Here is a 14,069-nt window from a genome sequence, read left to right on the forward strand (position 1 = left end):
TTGGGGCTCGCTAGGCGAACCATTCTGCTCGCCTAGCGAGCATAGCAGTTCAGATAGCAGTACTATAAGTAGCAGGGGCTACTTTTTGGAAAGGATACTTAGCATTTTTAGATAGTTTTCAGCATTTCTCGGGATCATATTTTTGTAACCTAGAAACACATTTTCTTCATTTTTATTCATCTCTTAACAATATTCCACAAAAAGAAGGTGGATTCCCATCCAATCTCGATTCTTCGACTCTGATGTTGATCAACCTTCAACCGAAACTTGTTGTACAAGCTACCATGAAAATGAGTAGCTAAGTCCTTCATTTTGTCAAGGTTAGATGTAGATGATCATAGCTTTGTGTGTATATGGGATGATCTTCATTTGTAAACTCTTTAATGATGAATATATGGTGAAAACTTTGTTTTATTGATAACTCTTTGTGTTGGTTTATGATCGAGAGATGTTTTCCAACTCTTTACCTAGGTTTTCATCCAATCTTGTTTGTTAGCTAGAGATAGTAATGAATGATTTTGTTCACCATAAAGTTGAACCAAAAAGTTGTCATTTTGATAGATTGTGTGAGAGATCAACAATGGATCAAAATGGGAAAACCCACAATGTGTGTTAGAGATAAACACATTGGGAGGACTTTGGGAAATAGTTTATCATCTAAAGGAGTTTATAAGTTTTGTTGATCGAACATATGCATGCAAAGTGATCGTCGAACCCTAACTTTGACAATATTTCTCAAATAGAAAAACTAAAACTTTTACCGCACTTTCTTACACTTTTATGCAAGCTACCGTGACTAAAACCAAAACCCCCTTGTTACTACGAGTTAAGAACTTAACAACTGTCGAACGGCGGCGATATCTCACAATCCCTGTGGAGACGATAACAAAAACCCGACACTCTAACCCTATTCCAACAATAAGCTTGGATGAGGTCATCTTTATTTGATGCCTTTGCTCTTCAAGATTGATATAATTGTGCATTTGTGTGTTGTTTGATTCTAAAAGTCCAAGGGAATTCTGGGTTTCTATTGACATACTTGTCTATTGGACTGCTACCCATTTGGTCAGATCTTTTCAACTATAAACTTTTAGACTTTGTGTATAGGATAGTCTCTTCATCTTCTCCCCATTTCTTTAATTTAAAAATCTCTCCCTCCATTTTCAGAACCTTCTTTGTGTGAACTACTTTTGTTCTAAACTTTGACCACTTTTGCAAAAGATAGAAACTTTGGCCATATGCCATTGCATTTTCAAACTTATTTTCTTAAATCAAACTTGTAAATAAACTTAACTATACTTGACTTAAACTTTCAAAAAGCCAAAAAGAACTAACTCATTCAAATCATTTTAGGCCTTAGTGCCCTTCAAACTTAAATTTTGTTAAAACCAACACACTCATTTTGAAATTTATAGCACGAACTACGAGGTTTTGATCCCTCATTTTTATGTTGGTACGTAGGCACAAGACCGAAGGTCTTGTCAAACACAAAAATATAATTAATGAATTCTTTTCTCATCCCCCATTCTATTTGTTTGTAAAACATCACTTTGTACAAAATACATATGCACACAAAAAGGGCTCCATAAGAGTACCTAGGACACTTTGGGTGCTAACACCTTCCCTCTGTGTAACCAACCCCCTTACCTGTAATCTCTGACTTTTATTAGTTTTTATTTGAAAACTTCTTACTATTTGGGTTTTGTTCGTACTTTTTCCCTTTTCCCTTGGAAACAATAAAAGCGCGGTGGCGGCTCTTGTTAATTGATCTCTAGCTTGTCAATAGCTTGATGATCATGAATTTCCCGCTACAGAAATTAAGTGGCGACTCTGCTGGGGAGTAGTCTCCTGTGGGTTCAACCTAATTTTTGTGTGAATATATTTGTATATATGTGATCTTTGTATATATGTATGTGTGATATAATCTGCTTGTTGTGCTTGGTGATCTCTGAGTGGTGAGATAAGTTCTAACCCGAACTTGAGTGCAATTAAGATAGGAGGATGGTATAGTCATGTTCGACTTGTGTGGAGTAGTCCTTAACAAGTTGGCTTGAGATCCATCTGCTCAGTGGAGACTCCTTTGGATTTGGAAATGTCACACAAATATTTGTGGGTAGGCATTACTATTTCTAATTGGGCCTGAGAAGCTAAGGACCTTAGAACACCTAACCCATCTTGGCCTATTTAGGACGTAGTGCGGAAACTGTTCAGGTGTAGACTTGATAACAATTGTTACGCGATACTACACTCAGACGAGTTTCTCTTGAGAATATTATGGGTCGATGAGTCAGTCATCTTAACCTGTAATATCCGCTAGATGGAATTAAGACTCTTGGAACTTTTTAGAATATGACCTACAGGTTTTTGTTCTTAGTTCACTCCTTTAGGACGGTTCTTACCCAGACTCCATGCTCGTGACTTGCAACAAACCCTTGATTCTTGGTTGATCCAATCAAGTCTTGTCAATATCAATGGAATTTGGGTGTTGATAAGGTGTAAACCATAATCCACCAAAATGATGATTGATCTTGACAATGACTTGATTCATCCCTTGACCTTTGTTTTCCTTGTGTGTGATCCCTGATTTGTGAATGTTGCATTTATGCATTCAAGCGCATTATAACATTCATCACATGAAAATTTCAAGGAACTAAGGTATCATTTGTGAATATTTTCAGACCATGGATTATGGACGAAGGAACACTAAGAAGTACAGTTTCAGATGTCCCAACTTAAAAGAGTTAAGGAAGCTAGCATCTTTTGTATTAGATCCATTGGACTTCAAACAACGTCATGGGAAGCTTCTGTCCATCTTGTCTGTTGATGTGGTTGAAGGACTCTTGAGTGTATTGGTTCAGTTCTATAACCCTCTCTACCATTATTTCACTTTCCCAGATTTTCAGCTTGTGCCTACCTTGGAGGAGTATTCTCATCTTTTGGGGATACCTGTTTCTAGTAGAGTACCTTTTAGTGGATTGGAGGAGATTCCCCAATCTGGTATTATTGCTGAAGCTCTTCACTTGAAGAAGTCTGAGATAGAGGCTCATTGGGTGAAAAAAGGAGGGTTATTTGGGTTGCCATCTATTTTCCTCATCAAGGAAGCTACCACTTTTGCTCAAGCTGGTAGTGTGGACGCTTTTGAAGCTATCTTTGTGTTGCTCATCTATGGATTAGCTTTGTTCCCTAACATTGACGGTTTTATTGATGTTAACGCCATTAGACTTTTCTTGATTGGGAATCATGTGCCTACTTTGTTGGGTGATATGTATTTCTCTTTGCATCTAAGGAATTCTAAGGGTGGTGGAACGATTATCTGTTGCATTCCTCTTTTGTACAAGTGGTTTATTTCGCACTTGCCTCAGACACCTGCTTTTGTGGAGAACAAACAATGTCTACGGTGGTCTCAGAGACTTATGTCTCTCACTAATGATGATATAGTTTGGTATGACCCATCCTTGAGCAGTTTGGAGATTATTGATAGTTGTGGTGAATTCTCTAATGTGCCTCTCATTGGTACGCAAGGAGGAATTAACTACAACCCTACTTTGGATCGTCGTCAACTTGGGTTCCCTTTGAGAGACAAACCTAATAACACTTTGTTAGAAGGTCTTTTCTATCAAGAGGGTAAAGATCCCCAACATTTGAAGCAAAAGATTGTGCATGCTTGGCATAATGTGCATAGGAAAGGAAGATTCGAGCTTGGTCCGTGCAATTGTGTAGCTTTGGAAGCTTACACTCTTTGGGTGAAGAAGAGAGCTTTGGAGTTGAAGATGCCTTATCCTTATGAAAGACCTATGTCTATGGTTGTGGTTGAGCCATTAACTCTCCCTAACCAAGATGTAGAGGAGATGGAAAATACACTCATCAAGATGAAGCAAGAGAGAGATATGTGGGAAGAGCGCTTCCATGCTTTGAGAAAAAAGCATGAAGAGTTGCAGTTGGAGTCTAAGGACAAAGATGCACTGATTGAGCTACTTGAAGATCGAGTGACGAAGAGATAGAGAGAGCCAGAGGTTTCGTCTTCTAGCATGCCTTAGCCTTCCATTGCTTGGAAGAAGATTGTCGACCAACTTGTCCTCGAGAAGACTCAGATGAAGGCTTCTTGTGAGACCGAGATCCGTCGCATTCGAAGGAAGTACGCGCCTACAGCCAGATCTTCTGACATTGTTGTTAGGGATCCTTAGGATGACTAGTCTCCTTTTCTCTTGTATCTTTTTATTTTGGTTTCTGAAATTGTACTCAGTGTAATCCTTCCAATTTTATATAAATAAAAAGAGATTTTTGGTCATATCAAAATTATTGCAATGGCCATTTAAATATTTTATATATTTGTAAATGATATAGTAAGTTCCTTGAAATAAAAATAATCAAGCATTGCATTTCATGCATCATTTGCATAAGCAGGTTTTTGCCAGGTGTCTGATTGGTGTTCTTCTGTGCTTTAGCCAAGCTGACTCACCGGTACAACACTCGAGCCAATCATCAGAAAATCATGGAACACCTTGAGCAAGAGAACAGAGAGCTGAAGGACGAGATCGCCCAACTGACTGCCATGATGGAGTCAGTCCTTGCTACTCAAAGCCAAGCTTCTCCAACGCCTGCAACTCCTCCCGCGAGGACAGTTATTTCTGAAGTGGTTACCTCTATTGTGCCTGCTGCCACTGCCCATTTCGCGCCGAACTTGCCTGCTGGATTCCCGTGGGGAATGCCTCCTAATTTTGTGCTAGAAGGTTTCGCTCCTACTTTTGCTTCCATGCCGGCATCTAGCCCGGTCATGTCCGTGCCACCTCCCGTTGTGCACACTCTGCCTCGCGTAGAGGACACCATCTATCATTCCGAGCCGTCTGAGGGTCCGGATGTCTATGAGAAGATGGACGAGATGAAAGACCAATTTCTTGAGTTGCGCAAGGAATTGAAGATGCTGAGAGGTAAAGATCTGTTTGGGAAGAGTGCTGCTGAACTGTGCTTGGTACCCAATGTGAAAATCTCAGTGAAATTCAAAGTACCTGACTTTGAGAAGTATAAAGGGAATTCTTGTCCGCTCAGTCATCTTGTGATGTATGCCCGCAAGATGTCAACTCAAACAGATAATGACCAACTGCTGATTCACTACATCCAGGATAGCCTGACAGGTGTTGCACTCCGTTGGTATATGGGGTTAGATAGTGCAAGCATCCGCACTTTCAATGATCTAGGAGAAGCTTTTGTGAAGCAGTACAAATACAACATGGATATGGCGCCAGATAGGGACCAACTGAGGTCCATGTCTCAGAAAGATAAGGAGACATTTAAGGAGTATGCCCAGCGATGGAGGGAGTTAGCTGCCCAGATCACTCCTCCTTTGGAGGAGAAAGAAATGACAAAAATCTTTTTGAAAACCCTGAGTTCATTTTACTATAAACGTATGATCACTAGTTCCCCCAGTGATTTTACCGAAATGGTAAATATGGGGATGAGACTTGAAGAAAGGGTTCGTGAGGGACGGTTGTCTAAAGATGAGGCGTCGACGAGTAAGAAGTATGGCAGTATTTTTAGCAAGAGGAAGGATAATGAGACCAACGCAATTTCCAGTGGGAGGAAGAGGAGGCCTCAAGTCAGAAGAAATCCACCACCCCGTCAACATCATCATTATCAAGTATCTTCCATTATTCCAGTATTTTCTAATCAGCAAACAACACCAATTCAACAACAATAACAACATCAGTATCAAAATCAACGTCAACAACAACAACCGTAACAAAGAACAAACACCTACAACAACAACAATTCCAATAACAATCATCATCCCTAATAGCATAACTTTGAGAGGAAGAAGGTCTCTTTTGACCCGATTCCTATGTCATATGCAGAACTGTACCCATCATTAGTCCTCAAAAACTTAATTCAACTGAGGAACCCACCGCAGATCCTAGAACCACTTCCCTGGTGGTATAAACCCGAGCTTCGTTGTGCTTTTCATCAGGGTGCACCTGGGCACGATATTGAAAACTATTATCCACTAAAGTATGAGGTGCAAAAGCTTATGAAGAGTGGCATGATGTCTTTTGAAGACCGCGCGCCTAATGTGAAAGCTAACCCTTTGCCCGCTCATGGGAATTCTTCAGTTAATATGGTGGACGGTTGTCCTGGTGAATACAAAGTTTTTGATGTGCGGTATATCCGTGGATCCTTGGTGCAGATACACAAGGACATATGTATGGTGAGTGACTGTGAACATGATCATGATGGTTGTGATATTTGTAGCGTGAACCCAAAAGGGTGTGTTGTGGTGAAAAGGGACATCCAGCGTCTGATGGATGAAGGCATGATTCAGATTTGTCAATCCCGTCATGAAGATGACAATGTCAATGTCATAGTGCCCGTTTTCAAGCAAGCAGAGCGGTTAGTGATTCAGTATGATAGCAGCAGCAAGAACGTCAGCAATAGATCAGTATCACCGTTGGTAATACGGTTAGCGGGCCCAGTCCCGTATGCATCTGATAAGGATGTAGCGGGGTATTCGTTACCTTTAGATTTATTGACTAAATCAAAACTAAATCATACAATTCGAGTCGCCACCGCAGTTCTATTTATCCAAAGGAAAGGTTAGAAAGCGAACAAAAACTGAGAAGTTTTATCAAATCAAAAACTAATAAAAATGTCATAGATCTGGATAAGGGGGTTGGTTATGCAATGGGAAGGTTTTAAGCACCCAAAACATCCTTAGTACTCTAAGGGATCCCTTTTTACAAATGTTGTATGGTAGGTTGGTATTTGTGAAAATATTTGTGCAAACATGATTGGGGAGATGAGAAAAGAATATACAAGTTATTTACAATTTTGTGTTTGAATGGATAAACCCATTGCCTACGTACCATCTTAAAAAGGTAGGATCAAAACCTCGTAGTTCGGGGTAAAAATCTCAAAAGAAGTTGGTGAATTGATTGGTCAAAAGCCTTAAGGTCTTTTGTTATCAAAGGGAGAAAACTCAACCCAAAACCACAAATCCACCATGTGAGGAGAGCTTCAACATGCTAGAGAGGGGTTAACCCTATAATAAGCATGGAAGACTTATAATCCATCACTAAGGATACAGGTGAGTATTATATCAACCTCTATGATAACTCAAACCTAATAGCTAATGTTTATGAAAAGCTTTAACACAAATGGTCATTGGAACCATAAAAACAATTTGGGTGAGTTGTATTTACAAATGAAAAGTATTCACAAAATAAGGTCAAAGTTGACTTAAGATTCAACTCACATTAAGTGTTATGAAAAGAGTTTGAAAAAAATCAAAGGCATAATGCCTAGGTTTCTAATTTTGAAAGCAATGTTAATGTTTGCACAAAAAGGTTTGGTTTGGGTTAGAGTGGAGAGAATAAGAGAAGGGCTAGGTCCTAAACATGCAAAGATGAGAGAAGAGAAATAAAACCACTTCGAGTTCCCTTCTTGAGATCATAAAGATGATCCAAGTTGCTCCTTTCCTTTGGACTTAGAAAGCAATAAGCAATTAACTCAAGCAATCAAGCAAATATTCAATCAAGCTCCTAGGAATCTTCCAATTGGCTTTGTCTCTCTTATTTTGGATGCTCGTGACAATGGTCCTTCTAAGTAGCTCAATTTTGGGATCCCTATCACAAGAACACACAAATCAAAAAGTTCCACAATGCAATAAAAAGAATGGACAAGAGTGAGTTTAGAATTAGGGGTCCTTTCAATGTCATCTTCAAGATTAAGCATTCTAAAGGCATGAGGCCTAGTTGCTCTTCAACATATTTAGCATTCTAAAGGCATGAGGCCTAGTTTCTCTTCCAACTCCATTTAGCATAGGTAAGGTCCTAGTTCTAAGTCCTTTCTCCATTTGCATTGGGTTCACACAAACAAAAATAAAACAAACACAAGGCAATAGTATATACACAATAATGTGCTCAAGTGAGCAAAAGGCAAATTGCATTAACATAAACATGAGCTCAAGTGAGCAAAGGGCAAAGACAAATGAACTAATGAGCGAGAAATTAAATTGTATTAAAGTAAATTGCAAGAATTAAATGCTTGAATTAAAAGTTAGTGATTAGTAGTTAGTGTTAGTGTGACATAAGGCAATTTAGCGCTATGTTAAGCAATCGTAAGTGGACTAATATAGTAGTCACACCTATCTGAGGCCAGTCAATAAAACTATAGGCAAACAAACACAAGTTAGAGACCATGACTAGTAAGCCAAGCTCCTACAACTTGCCATGCCAAAAGAAAAGAAGAATGACCTTGTATGGATTTAGGTTTTTTGCTTGACCAAGAAGCAACCTATCTTTAATTCAAAGCAATTCACTTGATCTTTGATCAAGATGAATTTGATTTGGATTAAAGAAGGTTAAGCCTCTCATATGTCAAGGCTAACCACCAATCATTAACTCATTGGTCAAAAAGAAAAAAGAAGAAGAAGAAGATGGAAATGGAATCTACATAATTGAAATTCAAATGACATAAGCAAAATACATTGATCAAACATAAATGGAATCAACATCAATCAATGGTAAATAAAAGTGAGATGAAGCTTAGAAGTCAAGAAATAACAAAAATATTTTTGGTATTTTTTGAAATTAAAATAATACTTGAAATAAAATGAACAAATAAAGGTCAAACTTCAAATCCAATTCAAATCAACTTGGAAAAGTCCAATTGGATCATCATAAGTCTAACATGGTCAAACAAGGTTTGACAAAAAATTTCATCATTTTTTGAAAACAGAAACTAATTTTACACAATTAAAAAATGAAGAAAAATAACATAATTGAACTAAAATCTCAAATAAATCTCAAATCAATTAAGAAATTGATGAGAATATTTTTCATAGATTCATCATCATTCAAAGATGTTAAGAAAATCTTTTTGGCATTTTTGAATATTGAAAAGTATTTTAAATGAATTAAAAATAACCAGAAATGAAATAATTCACAAAAAATATTAAATGGAATCACAAAAATAATTAAAAATCATTTTTAGAAACTAGAATTTAAGAGAAATTTTTTGCAATTGGTCCCATATTTTTGTGATTCCAAATAAAGAAGTTATGAATTTTTAAAATAAAATAGAATAAAAGAAAATAAAACAGTAATTAAAAAATAACAAAAAATCCTGAGGCGTCAGATCATGGCTCATTAATTGACGTGGCTCATCAGACAGCCAGGAAGCGCGCGCGTATGGTATGGATGAGTCAAACGCGTAACACTCAGCATTAAAATAAGTCATAACATTCAAGGGCTGGGATTAGATCTGAGAACATGAATCCAAGGGTCGAGGATAGGACGCGTGGGGACGGTGGTGGAAACCACCATCTTCTCCAGTGAGAAGCCTTTTCCAGTCACCTGTTGTAGGTTTTCAAACCTTAACAAAAACACGCGATCTATACATCATTCGAAAGCTGGGGTGATGTACATCACCCCTGTAACCTTAATTTCTACTCAAGATCCCTATAGAGAAAGAAATCTGAGATAAAAAAAATGAGGTGTTCAATCTGAACTTGCTCAATTCACAAAATTAAAAGCACAAATCAATTGCCTCTCACATGAGGACTTCAGAGGTACCAACCAACACAAAAAATGTTCAATATCCAAGGAGATTCGAAGGAAAACAGTTGGAGGGAAAACCTTTGAAGAGCACCTTTTCAGTGCTTGATCCAATCCAATTCTTCAGTGCAGCTTGTTCTTGAAGTAACAAGGAAGCAAGGTTAAGGAATTATAAGTCAGAGATCAACCAATGAAGTTGAAATCTGAGCTTGAAAAGTGAAGATAAAAATTAGAATTCCTTTAATGGAGCGTTGGGGATTCAGTTGTGCAGAGCGTTGGAGTGAAGCATTCTATTTATAGCCAAGGCTGATGCAAGCAAGGAGAAAACTCGTGTGTGCATGAGCTTGGGTCCTCCATGCATGGGCCTGTACAGGCGCATGTGAGGCCCAAAAGCAATGGCAATTGAGTGCTAAACATCAACCAAATGAAATTGGACGTGCAGATTGCGATGTATTAGCTTGTGCATGGAATTTTAACATGTTATGCATAATTGAACCCAAAACTTCACCTCTTCGAAAATGCCATTTGAAAAATTGAAACATAGGCATGTGGGTAATGGTTGGAAAGGTCTTGACATAAGGAACAAATGTTATGTTGAACAAAAATCCATTTGGAGTGTGGAAAATATTGAAAACTGGCCATGAAGTTCAATGTACAAAACATGTATATGGAAATTTTGCCAAAATGGACCAACTACAAGCCCTTCTGTTTCAATGATGCAAGCCTCAAATGACAAAACCTCCAACATCAAAGTTGTATATATTTTCAAGACAATAAATTTGGACTTAAATTTTTCATAATTTGGATTTTTGATGAGAAAGTTATGGGCACTTGAAGTTGGACTTTTTCACATTTCAATGATTTTGGTCCAAAGTGACCTATAATGTTTTGTATTATCACATGTGTTTCTTTTAGGATTATGAAATTTTGTACAACATAACAATTGAATTAGACATCTCAAACTTTCCAATGCATTTTGTCCCACCTCAAAATCATAAAAAATGAAGGAATTAGGTCCTTGGGAAGTTGACCCAAAATTAGGGTTTCAGTCAAAATGACCTATAATGTTTTGAAATTAATGATGACCTTCCAAGTTTCAAATGGATTTTTGATGAAAATTAAAGTTGTTCATAAGGTTCTTAAGAACATTGTTTCTCCTGGGGTCATCTTCATTTGACAAACACATAAAAAGTTAGGTCTTAGTGGATTTCAAAATAGTCATATGATTTGACTGATCAACTTCTCAAAGCCAAACTTCAAATCTTGATGAATTAATGATTGAGGACACTCACATAAGCTCATATATGCATAAAATGATGAATGAAATAACTTACCTTGATTTTATTTGATCATAGGTTGATGTTGCTTCATGAGCAAGGCACAGTCAATGCACATCCAAATTAGGGTTTCCTTGGGAAGCAATCCTCAAGCCCTTTGGGTTATCTTGATAAAATTGACAAATTGAGATACTTGGGAGGAATATATGATGATTGATATATTTGTGAACCATTGTCATGCTTACTTTCACTTTCATCTGGCCACTTCAATGGGCATAGGGGCCTCCTAGGAGCCTTGGGTCACATGACTGCTTGAGCTTCAAAACAAACAAAGTTAGTGACATATTTTTGTGCTTTTGGTTAGTAAACAAAATAAGAAAAGCAATAATATACAATTAAAGCATGCTTGATGGTCTCAAGCCAACTCACAAAAGTCCCAACCCAAGGGTAAGGAGCCAGGATGTTATGATCCTTGAGGCAAATGCAAATGAGCAATGTTATGATGCCATGAGGGATCTTAGGGTCAAAATTAGGGTCTTACACGTATCAATACAATGCTACGATGATAGAAAATGGTCAAGAGGTCCCGTTACCTCCGACCAGTTCAATGGTGAGCATTGCAGATGTTACGAAGGTGACCCGCAGTGGTCGAGTTTTTGGACCGGTGTTCCTAGAGAATAAAGAAGGAACAGTGGTTGGTAAGAAGGCAGAGGTGCCTATTGTAGATCCGATTGGTTGTTCAAAGGATAAGTCTGGTGAATCCAGCAATTTGAAAGCCAATAGTGATGATGACGATGTAATCCGACTGATTAAGAGGAGTGAATTTAATGTGGTTGAGCAGTTGCTCCAGACTCCCTCAAGAATTTCCGTGTTGTCTCTGCTTTTGAATTCTGAAGCGCACAGAGAAGCACTCCAGAGAGTTCTTGAACAGGCATATGTGGAGCAGGATGTTACTGTGGATCAGTTTGATCACATCGTGGCTAACATCACTTCATGCAATAATTTGAGCTTTTGCGGTGAAGAACTCCCAGAGGAGGGAAGAAATCACAATCTGGCTTTGCATATTTCGATGAATTGCAAGGAAGATGCTTTGTCAAATGTGCTCGTTGACACTGGTTCGTCACTCAATATGCTTCCGAAGTCAACATTGTCAAAGTTATCTTACCAGGGAGCGCCCATGAGATATAGTGGGGTGATTGTCAAAGCCTTCGATGGCTCGCACAAGACAGTAATTAGAGAAGTGGACCTTCCAGTTAAGATAGGTCCGAGTGGTTTTCAGATTACTTTCCAGGTAATGGATATTCACCCGGCCTATAGATGTTTATTGGAAAGGCCATGGATTCATGAGGCAGGGGCTGTTACTTCCACTCTGCATCAAAAGCTCAAAATTGTCAAGAATGGCAAGCTGGTAATTGTTGGAGGAGAGAAAGCGTTGTTGGTTAGCCATCTGTCATCTTTCTCGTATGTGGAAGATGAGGATGAGGTTGGAACTCCGTTCCAAGCCTTGTCTATTGCTGCTAAGAAGAGAGTTGGGGCACCTATGTCCTCGCTAAAAGATGCACAAAAGATTGTTGAAGAAGGTGTTGTTGATTCGTGGGGGCGCGTGGTAGAGGTCTCCGACAACAGAGGAAGAACTGGTTTGGGGTTCTAGAAGGGCTCGTCAACTACTAGGTCTGAAGAGATGCAACTCAGCTTCCGTAGCGGAGGGTTCATTCATGGGAATGAACAACACTTAGTTGCTGTGCTAGAGGATAGTGAAGAGGAAGACTGCACCATCTTTGTGACGCATGGAAAGACATGCGACAATTGGACTGCTGTTGATATTCCTGTTATTTTGCATCGATCTAAGTAATTGCTTTTATATTTTAAAATCCTTCTCCTATGACTAAGGGAGAAGTGAACATTGTTTGGGCATTTTTAAATTGATCATCAATAAAATTAATTCTATTCATCCACATCTTTGATGTTTATTTTTACTTTTTGCTTTATTCTGAAAATGGTAATCACAAAAAACCTAAATAAACAATATAATTGTCCATCTGCATAATATTTGGTCACAAATTCACTTCTCTAAAATCAAAATATCGAATCATTATGCAGGTTGGTTCCTAACCCCATTGAATACAATGATCTATCTCCTTCTCCAAATTTTGAATTCCCTGTGTTTGAGGCCGAGGAGGAAAGTGATGTAGAAGTAAGTGATGAATTATCTCGTCTTCTTGAGCAAGATGAGAAGATTATTCAGCCGTTTGAAGAACAAATTGAGCTAGTCAACTTGGGTCCGAGGATGATGTGAAGGAAGTGAAGATTGGGTCTCGACTGTGTCCAGAGGCTAAGAAGGGGTTGATTGATCTTCTTCGAGAGTATTCAGATGTGTTTTCTTGGACTTATCAAGACGTGTCTGGGTTGGATTCTAAGATTGTTAAGCATAGATTGCCATTGAAGCCAGAATGCCCGCCAGTCAAGCAAAAATTGAGAAGAACGCATCCTGATATGGCTGTAAAGATCAAAGAGGAAGTGCAGAAGCAAATTGACGCCAGTTTCCTTATAACCGCTGAGTATCCGCAATGGGTGGCCAATATTGTGCCTGTGCCGAAGAAAGATGGAAAAGTTCGCATGTGTGTTGATTATAGAGATTTGAATAAAGCCAGTCCGAAAGATGATTTCCCTCTGCCACACATTGATATATTGGTAGACAACACTGCTAAATTCAAAGTCTTTTCGTTTATGGATGGATTTTCCAGATATAATCAGATCAAGATGGCACCAGAAGATATGGAGAAGACCATATTCATTACACCTTGGGGAACATTCTGCTATAGAGTGATGCCTTTCGGTCTAAAGAATGCTGGTGCAACTTACCAGAGAGCAATGACTACTCTTTTTCATGATATGATGCATAAAGAGATTGAAGTATATGTCGATGACATGATTTCTAAATCTATTGATGACGAGGAACATGTTGAGCATTTGTTGAAGCTATTCCAGCGTTTGAGGAAGTATAAACTCCGCTTGAATCCCAATAAATGTACTTTTGGTGTTCGTTCTGGTAAGTTGTTAGGATTTATTTGTAAGAACAAAATTAGTTCTACAATAGAATTCCAAGATTTTGATGATAACAAAGGATGAAACCAAAAATGGCACCCTAACGAAAATTCTCTAAGTGTGCAGGACTCTGAACAACAATAAAGGAATCTGATTGCTTTATCAGATACAAACTCTGATCAGATACAAAGTACTATAAAAT

Source organism: Lathyrus oleraceus, chromosome 6, assembly GCF_024323335.1.
Source record: "Lathyrus oleraceus cultivar Zhongwan6 chromosome 6, CAAS_Psat_ZW6_1.0, whole genome shotgun sequence".
NCBI lineage: Eukaryota > Viridiplantae > Streptophyta > Magnoliopsida > Fabales > Fabaceae > Lathyrus > Lathyrus oleraceus.